We start from the raw sequence: 17,253 nt of genomic DNA on the forward strand, positions 1-17,253 counted from the left end.
GACACCCGGAGGCCCGCCTACCATCAAGTCGCCCTACATCCACGGCTTGAGGGCATAGGCCTCCTATCGGCATCCTGACCCAGCTGAGTCCGGGGCTAGGAGCGCCTGGCCTCGTCATCCTGTTTTTATTCCCTGTCTCTGTACCGGATCCCGTTCCAGTTTTTTACTCTGTTTTGTCACGTCTCGGCTGGATCACCCCGTTTGGACTTTTGGACTCTGCCCCAGATTTCCTCCCTGGAATCCTTGGACTTGTTCGCCTTGGCTTCGCCCCCCGAACACCAGTTCACCATCATCACGCCCCCCTGTCTGTCAATCCCTCCTGACCCTCGTCATCTCCTCCACGTCGTCCTTTTCCACTTAATTCCAGATTATACCATCTGCATAGGGTCCAGAACTACGTTTCGTTACATTCTGTAGCTCGTTCAGTGTCACAGTTGGCCTCGCAGTAGCCTCTCTGATAAGTGCCCTTCTAGTCCAGCAACTAAGTTTAGGGGGGTGGCCTGATCTTGGCAGTGTGGCTGTAGTTTCATAGTCTTCCACTTCTGTGCAATGGACTCCACTGAGCTCCACTGAGGCAATAGTCTTGTACCCTTCACCAGATTCCTCCCCCTTTCTATAATAATATCTCTGACTTCTTGCAGAAAGTCTCTACCATGCTGTAACACCTTACAGAGAGAGGGGTATTTATATTTACAAAAGAATTGACAACAGGTGATCCAGTAATTTCTTACACTGGTGGAGTCAATCAAGAAATTGTGTAACTTTTGAGGTAATGTATGATATTCCACCTGTGTGAGTTTAAGCAAGTACAAGGGGTATGAATACTTTTTAAATTAAATCAGTTCTGTTTCTCATTATAAGTAAATTGTGGAAAAGTTTTGGAACATTTATGTTGATTACTATGTATATCTTTGATTAATTAATTGCTTTAAATGAATTTAGCAATCAGATATGCTTATCTGTTAATGCCTCTTCTATTGTTGTCTCTTAAAAACATCTAGGAAAATAAAAGTGTAAAAGGATATTGGTCTAAATCTTGCACTGTAAAAATAATATTAGTCAGAATTTACTTTAAAACTTTGAGCCACACCCACAGCCCAGTGAATATTTTGGTGGAGGAATTTAGGGATGTCCCAGGGAGTTAGACTGGGCAGTTTGCCTCTTTATTGAGATGTTTAAAACCTTTGTGAAGGTCTGAAGGTCTCCTGGAAAGCAGAAGAGAAGACAGAGATGATGAGATCCGAGCAGGCATTGAAGATGCTCAGGAGGAGAGCATTTGTTCTCCAGCACAGGCTCTATCCTCTTAGATCTCACAGTATGTAGAGATATTGTAGGGGAGGAAGTGGAGGAGTTAAACACCAAAGGTGCCCAAGACCAGGCCAATGGCTCTCTCTGTCTGCTGATGTTAAGCTGAGTGTCAATGGCAGGGATGAAGCTCAAGCAACAGCAGGTGGAGGGATGAAGAGGACAAGACCAGGCCAATGGCTCTCTCTGTCTGCTGACAGCTGATATTGAGCAACAGAAGGTGGAGGGATGAAGAGGATGAGACCAGGCCAATGGCTCTGTTATGGATGTTGGAAAAGATGAACCGTGGAATGGCAAGAGAGCGAAAATAGACCCTATGCGTAGCGGCGAGATGGGGTTTAGCCCCGGCTCAGCTGTTCAGGAAATGCCATATAGAAACCTATGCCGTCAGGCCATGGACAGGAGTGACCTGGTGCTAGGCAGGTCTCAGGACATCCGAACCTCAATGCTGAGCGAGGAGCAGAGCAGAAGCAGGAAGTAAATAGGCTACACAACAAGACACATCAGAAAGACATGAATAATCACAGGGAACTAGGAACAGGAGAGAAGTAGAGCACCCCCTCTAGGTGTACTGGGCATGACAGGCTCTCTCTGTCTGCTGATGGCTGACATTGAGCTGCGTGTCAAGGGCAGGGATGAAGCCCAAGCAACAGAAGGTGGAGGGATGAAGAGCACAAGACCAAACCAATGTCTCTCTCTGTCTGCTGATGGCTGATGTTGAGCTGAGTATCAAGGGCAGGGATGAAGCTCAAGCAACAGCAGGTGGAGGGATGAAGAGGAAAATGCTCAAGTCCAGGAGCACAGGTTGGACTAATGAGCAGAAAGATGTTGACGGGCACGGCCTTGTTCTGGAGCTTCACGCTAAAAGACTAAATAGCCAGGTTGTTGGAGTAGCCCAGCCAGCACAAGCTGATAATTTGTCCTTCTGTGTATTAAGAGTTGATGAAGAAAAAAGGGGAACATTTAAATTCTGAACCTTGTGAATTATGAGATTTATAGGATGTAGCGGCGAGGCTTATTAATAAGGCAGAATTAAGTGTTTCTGAGCTTTCCCAAATGAGGCCCAATTTCTCTGTTCATCTCTGTGGTTCATCTCTGTGGTGTCCAGGCTGATTTAAGGTTCCTTTGATAAGGTTTCCTAGGACAGCTCCCAAAGGGGGATGCGCTTAGCTAAGCCTGGCTATCATGATCAATGGTCATCCATTGGTGCCTATCTGTCTAGGGAGTGCCAGTTGGACATCTGGACTGCATTCCTAAGTGTCAGGAGTAAGTGACTCATATCTCACCTTGATCAACCAATCAGGGACTGGTAGGGCCGAGTAACCCACGTGGGACTCTGATGCCCATGGAACTTTCAGCCAATCAACGAGCTGAAGTTCCTCCAGGTAAAAACAGGCAACACAGAGAGCCTGAGAGATTCAAGAAGGGATTCAGGAGAATTCTGTGGACTTTTCTAAAGGGAATTCAAAGGAGAATTCCAGGGCAGGACGGCCCAGGAGCAGAAGGCTCCCAAGGGCAGGACATTCTCGCAGCGCGCCTCCTGACCATCCTGAGACTCAGCCCGGACAACCACGGAACGGCCAGTGTGTCCGAGTGCCAGAACTTTCCTTTGTTCTAAGAGTCTAGAGCGGAGGTTGCCAGAGAGTAACCAGAGGATCCACCCAAGGTTAGCACCAGCAGCAGGCCTCATGAACAGGTCGGAACTGTGGACAGCTGAATCACTATTCAGAACTAGCTCTTCATCAGGAACGAACCGGTCCTCTTCCTGACTTGCTGGGACTCACAGTCATCTTTTCTCCTGTGTGCAAACTTTGCTAGTTAAAGCCAACACTAACTAGCCGGTCAGTGAACATCAGCAGCGCACCGTCGCAAGCCGCACAGCACGCAGCCAGAGAGCGCGGATTGGACAGCAACAGCCTGCAACTGTTTCTTTGTGCCCGCAGGAGATCTGAATCCCCAAAGATTGGATGAGTATTCAACTTCACTGCATTACTGCTCGAGAATTCAATTGTTATCCCAACCAGTTGATATCAATTTAATTCCTAAGAGTTATGTACTTGTTTTGAGTATCTAATGTAGACGTTATAACCAAGTTCATTTATGAAACGGTCTAAATGAATGATATACTGAATGTATGTCCTCTTGATATATGTAACACTTTGTAACTGATTGATTATATATCTTTTGTATTCTGATAACCCTCTTGATAAGATCTGTTAGGTTTACATGCATATTCTATGTATTAATAAATGTATCCTCGTGTATTAGTACCTGTGTGTGTGCGTTGTTTGAACTATATCGCATGGTTGGATTCTAAAGCCATCAAAAGAATCAACTTTGTGATTTACTGCTACAATTAATAATTGTCTCAGTAAATGCCCAAACCCTACAGAACTGGTGCCTTCAGAGAGCCACTACATTTACATTTTGGCGATGGCAACATTACAAGGACTATTCCTGCTTATTCAGTCAATGGGTTCATTTCCATAGAGCATACCATTCTCTTACACTTCTGTAAGTCAAATGTCTCACTGACCACTTAGCTATTCTTTTCGATCTAGAATTTCCTGTTTCGCACGGTGAAACAGGATCACTTGATCTGACTCGGTTTGCAAATTCTGCCCTGTCTTCGTTATCCTGCTTTTCTAATGGTGGTGCTCTAGAACGGTGGTCGTCAAACTTTTTAGAGCAAGAGCCATTAAAAAATTTTTACTACTCTTGCCGTGCCATCTGAGTGAAATCCTCGATCTAGCTGATAAACTCACCAATTGGAATAGGTTTCTCCGGGCACATCTCCTCCGCGACCTCTTGCATACACTGCTTAATAAACTCACCATCCATGAAGGGTTTGCCAGCTGCTGCTAGAAGCTGTGATACTCAATAACTAGCTCGGGTAGCCAATATATTTTCTTTGAATTTTCACTTAAATGCTTTCTGCTGCCACTGAATCGACTTTTTCAACTGTTCCAATTTTTTCCTTTGTCCATCTCCTGTGTATTCTTAAAACAAAGCCTGAAATGAGCCAGCCTGATGTTTTGTCTCATAGTGCCTTTTTGTGTTGTATTCTTTAATCATGGTGATTGTTTCCTGACAGATAAGACGCATTACCTTTTCTTTCCAAGGGAAACAAACTGTACTGTATGACCATTTATAGTCAGTTATAACTTTTAGAACCATTTGAAATCATCACCTGCTTTCAAACAAGATAGCACTGGTGTCCCATCCAAGATGTATCCCACCTTGCACCCATTGCTTGCGGGGATAAGCTCCGGTTCTCCTGTGGCCTTGTATTAATTAATAATACTGACTGGATTAGAGAGGTTAGAAAATGAATAGATATTTATAGTAAATGATTAAAAACAGCATTTGTTCCATGATTTTTCAAACACCAATCCTTCATTTTCTCAGAAAGCAGTTTTTACATCATTGGCTAAAAGCAGATAAATGCCAACAACTGAGTTGACTTCTCTGAGAAGTACAGGCTGTTTGATTGACTTAATGTGTTGTTAAACGGTGATAGTTGTAACGAACAGTTCTTTCCGGACCCTATGCGGACGACACAGTCCGACGGAGTGGGGAAACACTAGGGAAACGTCATGCAGGAAAACGGGGCTGAAGACAGGGGGTGTGTCCAAGGTGCGCTGGTGCACGGGGGAGGTGTGGCCGAGGCGAACAATCCAAAACAGAAGTCCTTAGGGAATATCCAAAACACAAGGGTAAGTCCAAAACCAGGAGATCCATCAGAACAAAGAATTAAAACACGAAGGCCGGGTCGGAACCGGCAGACAGGGAACAGGACCGGGAACCGAGATTAAAACCTTAACGGGACCAGGCGCTTCCAGGTCCCGGACTCGCACGATACGGAAATCAGATGCAGAGCCCGGAAGAGCGTCAGCGCCTGGCTTTTAAGGTGGGCAGGGTATGGGAAACAGGTGCAGAGAATGAAGTCTTTAGTGAAAGGGCTGGAGCACCCTTAAGGAGGGGGGACTATAGTCGTGACAATAGTAATGACATTATCTGTGTGCCTCTTATCTCTTGTAGTTGTCTCAAGCAGTTGGCGCTGCTTGTTATGGTTCTGTTTGAACATCAGAAGGAAAAAAGTCAAGAGTTTCAGTATCTCCAGGCTCTTGTGCCATCTGACTGTCATCTTAACAGATCCAGTGGGCTTCAGCCTGGACTCCAGTGATTTTCAGTGTAAAGGCTGTTCCAGACCCACTGCCAGTAAATCAATCAGGAATCCCAGACTGACGGTTTGTTGCCTAGAACTAGAAGCTGTGGATTTTTCTGTAAATACCAGTCCAGGATGCTATAACTAGCGGACAACTCTGAGACACAGATTGAATCAGAAATATCTGGAAACAGAACTGGAAATGAAATAGTAACAAATAATGAATTAATGCTTTCTTGCTGTGAATATGTGTGTATTGATTTGCATAATAAAACATATTTGCTACATTTCCATATACTGTATTTCATTTTTCTTTTTTTATTTAGCTATTGTGATTATGGTTTCTGTTAGTATTAAGACAGTAAGACTAAAATGAAATACTAGACTGATTTTTGTTTCAGTCCTCACCTTGAACAAAGAGCCACAGTGTCCCCAGCAGTAGAATCAGTGGCATCATTGTCCTGTGTGTCAGTGACTCTGAAAGGGCTGAACAGTGACTGATCCACACTGTGAGTCTTAACTAAACACAATTTAATTTAATCAGAAACAATGGACTCTATTTTCAGGAAAACATGAGGAAAACTGATAACAAGATTTGTTAGCTGTAGTGACTCCTAGAATACTCCTGTGATAAAGATACAAAAACCTTGTATTTACAGAATCATTCAGAATGATGCAAGACCAGATTCCAGTAGACATGTCTTCACAGACCTTTGTGCATGAACTGTGTTTACAGCTCTTCTTCTGTAAACGTCCTGCTCTATCAAGGGAGACAATTTGCATAGAAGAGACACTTTGCATTGGCAGCACATGCTTCAGTGCTCTGGGAGTGTTTATAGCCCTGTGAGTTTAACACTTCACGACTGAGAGCTGCCTTTCATGGCAACAGAACCCATAGCAACAATGACCTTCATCACCATCTTCATCTGGACACTTGTCTGCTTTCATGGTGAGTAGAAATTAAATTATTGCAATGTAACACAACACACGGAAATTTACAATGTAAAGTTATTTTGTATTATTTTCTACGTCCAGAAACTGGATTGAAAGGTTTGCAAGGTGATTGCACAAATCTGTACTAGGCATTCCAGGCATTTTAAAATAATCAGATTGTATTTCTACTAAATCATTTGTTTGTTTATTTTGTTTCAGAGTCCAGTGGACAGGTTACTGTGACTCAGACTCCATCAGTGACATCTATTCTCCCTGGACAGACAGTCACTGTGAGGTGTAAGACCAGCAGTTCTCTGAGTAGCTGTTATTGTAGTAGCAGCAGCTCAATGGGCCCCTGTCTTGCTTGGTACCATCAAAAAGCTGGAGAAGCTCCTAAACTCCTGATCTATGCAGCAGCATGCCGTCAGTCTGGGATCCCAGGTCGTTTCAGTGGTAGCGGATCTGGGACTGACTTCACTCTGACCATCACAAGAGTCCAGGCTGAAGATGCAGGAGATTATTACTGTCAGAGCTACAGCAGTGGTGTGTTCACACAGTGATACATGTCTGTACAAAAACCTCCCTCAGCTCTACAGGAGCTGCTCTGGCTCATCAACAGGAATCATAGAGAACAGCTGCAGAGCTGCTACAATCACACTGAACAGAGCTGAGTTTGTACAACATTTATAAATGTTGTTGTAATTAGCACACATAAATAAGTTGTAGATATATTTAAGTTATTAAATATAAATATTAATGTTAAATAATTTTAATGTAAAATTAAATATTAAATAGCTCCTTTAGAGCTGAGGTTTTTGTACAGACTGTTTGAGAGGCTACCAACTTCTGACAGTAACAATCTCCTGCATCTAGATATATTTAGATGATTACTTATACAGCACATTTAAGTAGATACATTTAAGTTATGAAACTTAAAATGTTATGACACTGAAAATTAAAAAAAGAAATAACGCTAATTAACATTTGGCTAATAAATGCCATCAGAGAAAATATTTCAATACATATTTAACATTTCTAAATGTGTATTTTTTTATACTGTGATACTTATTGTCAAGTTGCAATCCAATCAACTACATTTATAAAGGCAGAGCTCAGAAGCTACTGTTGAAGGTTTCTAATTGATCAATGAAGTAGCAGTTTGGAGAAACTGAAACTATGGACGTTTTTACTTCAAACTTGTTTATCACCACAGAACCGCAAACAGACAGACTGCAATTATTATTTCTGACCAGTAGAGGGAGACAGAGCACGTCAATGCTACCATTTACTGTATATTCCATTCATGTATCTGTTTCAAATATGGTTAAATTACATTGAAGTGCTCAGCTTAATATGACATTACGGTAATCATTCTGTTTTCACAAAAAAAAGTGATACTACTGTAGACTCAAATCGTTATGTTCTGCTCCCTATTACGGTTGAAATACATTGGTTCTTTTGGAGAATAAGTCAGTTAACATCATTCCGGTCAATATTAACCCTATTTCCATAATTTCCTCTGGGAAAATAATTTCCTGCTTAACATACATGTTTTATAAAGCCCTTTAACAAATGTTAAACTGGGATGCCCTGTAGTCCATTGTGGTGTTTATTGAGTGGTTATTTAAAAAAAAAACTTGGTTTCAGAACATTAGCATTGTTCAGGTGCCTCTGCTTTACTCAATCAGAATCTCTGCCATTGGAAACATCAGTATCCCAGAGAGAACGAAAAATAAAGATTCTTCTGGGAAGTGTAGCAGAGAAAAAGTATTGTTTCTTCTAAAGCTTCATTCTTTAGTAAAAGTGAAACTATCCCAGAAAATAAAATACTTAAGGACAGATCTCAGAAAAATGTACTTAGGTAGTGTGGTGATGTAGTTCTACTTTGTTACTTCACACCCCTGGTCTTTACAAGGTAGTGGAAATTATTTTTTATAGTACATTCTGCCTGGGTTTAAAGATGTCTTAATGTCTGACAAGTCAGAGCTGGAAAAATATTGTCTCTAATCTGAGTTAAAGCTGGTGATCTTAAACACTTTCTTGGGCTCTTTTTATGCAGACATAATAAATGAATCACAGAAATAATTGTGTTTTCTTCTGTGTAGGTTCTCTTTTAATTATGTTTGAGTTGAGCTCAACTCATGCACCACTGATGAACTAGAGGAAAACTCAGAAAATATTGTATCTGATTGATCAGAAGCAGAATTTAGAATTTAGAAGGAGTTGTGTCCGATTCAGACAGTAAAAGCTGCTGCATATATTCTTTATAAGGTTGCTGTGTAAACAATTTCTCAAGAAAGGAAACACTGCAAACTGTATATGAATATTAATATTAAATAAAATATGCACTTTAACAATGCCTAACAAAAAATAATTCACTATTTAGATGCATACAGTCCCAACAGCAACTACACAAATCGTGAAAATTGGCCAACCTGCTCCACACAACAAAAAACAATCACCTTGTTTAGCATTGAGAAGAAAATGTCTCAACTTTAATGTCTAATGATTCCTTTAATTTGTATAAGTTGTGAAAAATATAACTTCCCCCTAGCATCAGTTTGATCTATTTTGTGTGAGGATAACATAAAAAATGGTGAATAAGTTACTTTGGTTTTGTTACTTGAAACAAAATAATAAACCACTGTAGCTTTCAGAAACAGCTGAAAGGGAAGGAATGGTTTCCTCAGCTGTAATATCTTAAGTCTTATTAGAATGAAAATTAGATCTGATTTGGTAATTTTATGGAGGGGATCCTTACTTGATGCTTGAAAGCAAAACATCTGAAGAGTTTCTTATAGGTGAATGTTTCTAGTGACACATCAATTGAAAGTTCTCTGTGTGTGAACAAGGGTTGTAAAGGCACTGAATAAAGGCAAAAAGATTCTGGTGGAGTAAATGAGCTTTCAGGAACAGAAGTTTCCTGAGGATGAAGGTGACTTTCACTGTTCAGGATAACTGGAGTGGCCATTCTGAATAATGCCAAGACCTTGAGTCTGAACAGAATACTGAGGGAATTAACTAAAACAGTTACTAAAAGTTTGTATTATATATTGTTGACTATGTATCTCTTTACTTATATTTTACTAACTCCGTCTCAGGTTGTCTGATCTCAAAAGATAACATAGTGTAGTGTAGCTGCGTGGTGTCTTTACGCATAGCTGGCATAGTTCTCAGGGAAATGACCGAGTGACTTCTCCTGGAAAAAATGACCTATTCAGCAGAAGGGGCTGCTTGTTACACAAGTCGGCAGTAAAGAAAATATATGTACTGGTCAGCTTCCTAGAATGACCATATATAGCCACAATGCAAGCAGAGAGTCATGTGGGAGTGTATCTTGTATCGTTTGTTTCACTGTATAAAAGAGCACTGTAAGCATTGGCTTTTGAGTCTTGCGTACAACAGCATGGCTCCCATATGCATATGAAATAAAGACGATTTTCAACACACAAACTCTTGGCTGATGCCCTTTGTTTGGCACAACAATATCGTATGTTGATATGTTAGACACAGACAGATAGCTTTTTCATTTGGTCATTGATAAATCTGTACCTAAGAGAATCAAGATGGAGAATGTTTCTATCACAGATAAGATTTTTTACATTTTTATTGAGAACAGGAGACAGTTATTTACCCAAAGAGGAAGTAATCTTTCCGGCTGTGTTGGTGAAGCCAATATGGTTTCTTTCAAGAAACAGCCACGAGAGCTTCTCAGATCACTGAGATAATAGCAACCAAACAAGCTCAACGTGCCCAATGGCTACCTCCTCTAGACTACTGACTAGCCCCTAGCAATTCATAGGTGCCTCATCCTAAACTCCTTACAGGCTTTCAGATCTCCCTGAGCAACCAGTGGACCCACACACAGCACAGGATTCAATACAGGACATTGCTTTTGTTCTTAAATCTTCACAGGTGGTGAACCATACTGTTAGAAAATATATCAGATCAGAAAAACAGAAGCTGCAGGAGAAGCAAAAGACAAATTTAGTGGTTTTTGCCAAAGTCCTTTGTGGACACATTGATTTCCAGGAAAATAAATTCCAGCCCTTTGACACTGATCTCAAAATTCAACTGCCAAGTTAAGACAATGGTGATTTTAATATGATTAAACAAGAGCAAAGGACACAAAGTGAAAGTCTAAAATCAGCTTTATACTGTAGCCAAACCAACTCTTTATTGATTAGGCTTTTTAAGAATTCTTTGTGGTACAAAAGACAGAGATACAAAGAAGAAATAACATAATATCATCACTTTATTAACCCTTTACAATTTCTTGCATTAGGAATTGTCTTTTCGCATACCCCAGCTTGCTCTCCATCTATCAATAAAAAACCCAATGCAATGGTACATTCACATTGCAGTGAAAATAGAGGTCCACAAATTTAGCAATACATAGTTTTATATCAACGTTGAGTTAAGAGCTATTATAGCAGCTCTGTAGCTGCTCTCAGCCTCAGTCATCTGTGGTTTCTTTTAATTAACCACACCTTCTCCTGTTCAGTAGAAAGAGGTTTTTGCACAGGTGTGTACTGTATCAATGTATGAAATGGAAGCTAAAGCTCTTCGGACAGTAGTAATTTCCTTCATTTACTGTCTACAGTATGTAATTTGTGTCTATGTGTGCTCCACAATGAGCTGTCATCCTGTCCAATCTGTATCCTGCCTTGCACCTGTTGCTTGCTGAGATAGGCTCTGGCTTCCTGAGACACTGAATTGGATGAAATAGTTAGAAAATGGATGGAATTATAGCAGTTAAGGAGTGCAATGTTGAGATTAGCACCTCTTTGTGGCCACTGTTGTGTCTTGGAACCAAGCAGCAGCACTGTAGGTTCTGTGTTTCTCAAAAGGTTGGGTTTGTTTGAATCTCTTTATTATTAAGAGAACCACAATGTCACCTGTGCTGGACTCAGCTGGTTCAGAGGGCCGATAGGAGGCCTATGCCCTCAAGCCGCGGACTTAGGGGGACTTGGTGGTAGGCAGGCCTAGGGGCGTCTGTCTTCCAATGCAGAGCCCGGAACAGAGTGAGCATCTGGCTTCTGTAGGGAAGGGCTAGAACAGGGAGCAGGTGCACAAAATCAACTAAAATATTGACGAGCCGGACCGCCCTTAAGGGGGAGGGATTACAATCGTGACACATGTTCCCTGGCTTATTGCTTTTCTTCCTGTGTACCTGTGTTGCTGTCGTCTCCTCCTGTGTTCCCTGAGCTATGCCTTGTTTGGATTCCCTGCCTGCCCTGTCTTGACCTGCTCTCAGATCTCCCGTGTCTGTGGCTTTCTTGATGTGTCCTTGGTTCTCACCCAGTTTGTTCTCATAACTACGTTTTTCGCATTTTCCCAGGTGTCCACAGGATCAATGTCTGGGAGTTTGTGTCCTTCCCTGGTCACCCTGGCACTGCCTGCGTGTGTAGATGGCCAGTGGCTTTTGATAACAAGGCCTCACAGACTGCTGTCTATTACTTGCTGAGTTTTCTGTTTCTAGTTCACAAAATGGTAAAGTTGCCCCATGTTAATCTCATTATGAGTTGGTGTCTTTCCCTTGATCATAATTTACTGTTCATTGATTTGAACCCAGATTGAAAGTCCGCAGCCTTGTAACTGAGCAGCCCAGCGTCCAACTACTGTACCAGCCCACTGCCTCTACCTGACACACAGGGTTCATCTAAACAAAGAGAACAATGGAGAGGAGCCTGGTTAGCAAGAAGGTGTCATTTTGATTACTTCATTTATCAGTTTCACTTCAAACGTTCAGACCTTTCACAGGAAATAATTATTTGGTGGCAGTGTGAGTATTAAGTTAAAAGAACTTTTAAAGTGAAATAGTTCCCAGTTCCCAGAGTCAGAATTACTGCATAAAGCAATTTTAGGAAGATTATGAAAACAAGTTATCCAAACCAGGTCAACTTAAAGTACAGCACCTGCTGTAGATGTCCAAAAAGAACTGTTGTTAGCTTTTGCCTGGTTACTGTAGTGAAGGCTGAGATGAGAGACCTGGTGTAGATACAGTATAGTACTGTATGTAGGCCTCTAGATTAAACTGAAATACTACAGCAGAACACTGGATATTTCTCAGGGAGACACTCCAGGGTTTGAGTGATTGACCTGGTGTAGGTATCTGGGCTTGTGTAGTAAGACTAATGTATTGTAGTAGTAGTGTTCTCTGTTTTCCCAGGAAGAATTTGTCAGAGAGACACACTGGGGCTGAGTGACTGACACTAGGACTGGATATTGCTGTTTGTTCCAGAGAGGAGATGAGTAGAACCGGAGGAGGAATCGAATGCCTCTTTGGGATTAATGAGAAGATTAGAGTTATCATGAGCAACCATTAAGGATATGGAATAGCACAGATATAATACTGTCTTCCTGTAAGTCGAAGGCATTAAAGTTCTGTTCTCTGCAAAGTTGTGTGCTGGAATCTATAAAGAGCTTCAAACTACAACATGACATAATTTAGATTATTGCAGAAAATAAAACAAAAGACCAAGCACCATATTCATAATGTTCTTATTCATTTAGTGTGGGCAGTTGTTTAAAATTTGTTCATTCTGTCACAGTACCTGAGAGTATTTGCCTCTTATTATACCAACCACTTGGGTATATTGCTATAAATCACTTACAAGTTGGGGGTTATGAATAAATATTTCACATACTGACTGAACCTCTCAGTCAGGTCCTGATTTTCACCATTTTTGTAACACCCCATTAGTAACAGTATCATCATGTTTCAGGCAAAACTCCTTCAGGAAAAAACACACCATCCTTCTGCTTTAACAGTATGTCTGTGTTCCTGCTTTGGAAATGTAGCTGATGGAAAGGCATGAAACAATATACTGTATATCACAAGATACAAATAGACATTTATGTCACGATTGTAGTCCCTCCCCCTTAAGGGCGCTCTGGCTCTTTCACTTCCGTGTTGATTTTGTGCTCCTGCTCCCTGTTCCTGCCTCCCTACATAAGCCAGACACTCACTTTGTTCCGGGCTCTGCATTGGTTCCCGTACAAGCGAGTCCAGGATCTGGAGCACCTGGTCCCGTCCCCCCCTTGTTCCCCCTGACCCTCCACTGGATCCTACTCTGGTTTTTAATCCTATTTGTCTTCGCCCGGCTTTGGACTTTTGCCTCCTCTTGGATTTCACATTGGACTCTGTTTTGAATTGTTTGCCCCGGACTCAGCCCCCTGAACACCTGGGCACTATGGACATGCCCCCTGTTTCCATTCCCGACTCCTGCATGCTTTTTTTCCCTGTGTTTTCCTCATTCATCCCTGGATTGTGTCGTCTGCATAGGGTCTGGAAAGAACGCTTTCGTTACAATTTAGAAATTAAAAAAAGCTGTTCAAATATTTTATCTGATGGCAAATAATGGCTATAATGTTTTTTTTTGTATTATATTTTTATAATTTATTTTTGGTAATTCAATTGCAAAGCCTTTGAAATGTAAATTCTGAAATACTTAATTTAAATACTAAGTCACAACAATGTGCCCACTGGAATCTGGAGGTAAAATGATGACAAATTATTATAATATAATAATTAAAAATGCTTGTGATAAACATTTTTGAGTTTACACTCTGTGCCTACATTTCCATTGGTATTCTTTAAATTTCCCTTTTGTGAAACATAGTTTAATATTACAGTAAAACAGTAAAACTAATGTTAAATTTGCCAAAGTCTATTTGAGAAACCATTTCTTTAATCCTGACCTTGAGCAAAGAGCCCCAGTGTCCCCAGCAGTAGAATCAGTGGCATCATTGCCCTGTGTGTGTCAGTGATTCTGAAAGGGCAGAACAGTGACACATCCACACTCTGTGTCTTATCTAAACAGTATCAGTAAGCAAAAGATTTCAGCTACTGTCATACGCTGTTAGAATAGAACAAGATCCCAAAGTAAATTTAATCAGAAACAATGGACTACTGTACATCTTCAGGAAAACATGTGGTAAAATTGGGCTCCTGAAAAAAGTTTTTTTAGCTGTAGTGACTTCTGGAATATTCCTGTGATAAAGAAATGTAAAAAAAACTTGTTCTGTTTATCATACAGAATGATGCTGGACCAGATTCCAGAAGACATGTCTTCGTGTCAGATTTTAGCGCACAAACTGTGTTTACAGCTCCCTCTTGGGCAAAAGTGCTGCTCTATCAAGGGAGACAATTTGCATAGAAGAAGCACTTTGCATTAGCAGCCCATGCTTCAGTGCTCTGGGAGTGTTTATAGCCCTGTGAGTTTAACACTTCATGACTGAGAGCTGCCTTTCATGGCAACAGAACCCACAGCAACAATGACTTTCATCACCATCTTCATCTGGACACTTGTCTGCTTTCATGGTGAGTAGAAATTAAATTATTGCAATGAAACATAATGCAGAGAGATTTGCAATGTAAAGGTGTTTTATATCACATTATATATATATAGTATTTATTATATTATTTAATACTGAAACTATTTCCAAGGTGATCTTTTCCAAGTATTACATATATTTTAACATTCTAAAATAATTACCATACAGTAGTAATACAGTACATTAATTTGTTTTGTTTTTTTGTTTCAGGTTCCAGTGGCCAGATTACTGTGACTCCATCAGAGATATTTGTTCTCCAAGCACAGACAGTCACTTTGAGAAGTAAGACCAGCAGTTCTGTGGGTAATAACTGTTATTATAGTCGTTCATATCACCCTTGTCTTGCTTGGTACCATCAGAAACCTGGAGAAGCTCCTAAACTCCTCATCCACGGAGCAACAATCCGTCAGTCTGGGATCCCAGAGCATTTCAGTGGCAGTGGATCTGGGACTGACTTCACTCTGACCATCACAGGAGTCCAGGCTGAAGATGCTGCAGATTATTACTGTCAGAGTTACCACAGTGGTAATGTTTTCACACAGTGATACACGTCTCTACAAAATCCTCTCTCAGCTCTACAGGAGCTGTTCTGGCTCATCAACAGGAACTGAGGCTGAGAACAGCTGCAGATCTGCTACAGTACTGAAAAGAGCTGGGTTTGAACAACATTAATACATATCGTTTAGTAAACACACAAATAATTTGCAGATACAGACATATTTTACAAGTAATAGGTTTATTCCATGCTGAAAAAAAGAAGAAAGAGAACACACATGTACAGTATCATATACAAAATACAATACAATTTACATTTCAGGACAAATCCAACAATTTAATAACTAATACTTTCATGCTAAATGTTGAGCTAATGTTATTTAAGGAACATGTTTTTATGACATGGGTGGAGAGGTGGCACTGTGGCTAAGGATCTGCACCTGTGGCTGGAAGGTTGCCGATTCAAATCCCGTGGCTGGCAGAGGAATCCTACTCCGTTGGGCCCCTGAGCAAGGCCCTTAACCCCAACTGCTCCAGAGGTACTGTACAATGGCTGACCCTGTGCTCTGACCCCAAGCTTCTCTCTCCCTGCCTGTGTGTCTCATGTAGAGCAAGCTGGGGTATGTAAAAAAGCAAATTCCTAATGCAAGAAACTGTACAGTATATGGCCAATAAAGTGATCTGATCTTAATAATTTAAATGAACATTTTCAGTTCAGTTCAACTGTAGCAGATCTGCAGATGTTCTCAGCCTCAGTCCTTCTGTAGAGCTCAGGGAGGCTTTTGTACAGACGAGTATCACTGTGTGAAAGGGAAGTTATAGTCCTGCTGACAGTAATATTCTCCTGCATCTTCAGCCGTGACTCCAGTGATTGTCAGTGTAAAGGCTGTTCCAGATCCACTGCCAGTGAATCAATTGGGAATTCCAGACCAACGGTTTGATACATGATAAACCAGGAGCTGTGGAGCCTGACCAGGTTTCTGCAGGTACCAGTTGAGCTCATTGTTAACAGACTGACTGGTTGTACAGCTGATAGAGACAGAGCTTCCTGGAAGAACAGACTGAGCTGGAGACTGAGTCAAAGTCTGCTCACTGGACTCTGGAAATTAAATAGTTATAAATTAGAGATTGTTAATAATTGATTGTTATAAACATGTATGTATTGTTATCCCTGAAAAAAAAATTGCCATAATTTTCATTACATTATCAATACATTTTATTTCATAACAATAATCAGAATAATCCTAATCCCAGAATGCAAGAATAATCTTTAATCCACACCTTGAGTGAAGAGCCCCAGTGTCCCCAGCAGCAGAATCAGTGGCATCATTGTCCTGTGTGTGTCAGTGACTCTGAAAGAGCTGAACAGTGACTGATCCACACTCTTGCAAGGGTTGGGCCTCTCTCTTAATTTGTGCTGCATTCAAAGCTCCACTGTTAAAAAAAGAAGCTGTACTATTTATAGTTTGACCCTAAATTATTTAAAAACCTCTTTAATCTTTACACTGTTACTACATTTTCAGTGTTTACAGTCAAGTATGTATGGGTATGGATGTATTTTGATCTTTTGATCCTTCCTGTCATTGTGAACAGAATTCACCCAATTCACCAGACTACACAAAATAAATTTGAACAACATAGAATGGTCTTTAAAGAGTGCCGTTTGTAAGAAGATTTCAGAACAATTTCACAACCCTTGATGTAAATTATTTTAGCAAATAAATATGCAAAATATTGTTTTATAAACAACACTTATAAGTCACATTTTAAATCCTTAAAATTTAATAACATTTTTTAATCAAATTTCTGACAGTTAAGGAGTGCAATGTTGAGGTGAGCATCACCATGTGGCCACAGTTGTGTATTGCAAGCAAACTGGTGCTCGACGCTCAGGAAGCTGGAGGTTCTGCATTTCTCTGCAGTCCACATTTCTTTGGAGCACGTTAATATTAAGAATCACCTTCCAAATTTCACCGGTATTCTAAAACCACTGTTTCCTTTGTTTTGTCCAT

General features: G+C 40.7%; 1 long non-coding RNA gene, 1 pseudogene and 1 gene segment (V, D, J or C); 2 read left to right on the forward strand and 1 right to left on the reverse strand.

The window, feature by feature from the left end:
• LOC148815890 (uncharacterized) overlaps positions 1-17,253 on the forward strand; it is a 161,791-nt gene that overhangs the window by 22,566 nt on the left and 121,972 nt on the right. The window lies entirely within an intron of this gene.
• Positions 1-17,253, reverse strand: part of LOC148815891 (Ig kappa chain V-III region MOPC 321-like) — a 736,297-nt gene that overhangs the window by 15,473 nt on the left and 703,571 nt on the right.
• LOC148815893 (immunoglobulin kappa variable 4-1 pseudogene) lies at positions 6,352-15,291 on the forward strand (annotated as a pseudogene). Its single transcript, XR_016086028.1, has 3 exons — positions 6,352-6,422; positions 6,626-6,962; positions 15,069-15,291. The product of XR_016086028.1 is annotated as an immunoglobulin kappa variable 4-1 pseudogene (transcript).

This window comes from Atractosteus spatula, chromosome 24 (assembly GCF_055471065.1).
Source record: "Atractosteus spatula isolate fAtrSpa1 chromosome 24, fAtrSpa1.hap1, whole genome shotgun sequence".
Classification (NCBI taxonomy): domain Eukaryota; kingdom Metazoa; phylum Chordata; class Actinopteri; order Semionotiformes; family Lepisosteidae; genus Atractosteus; species Atractosteus spatula.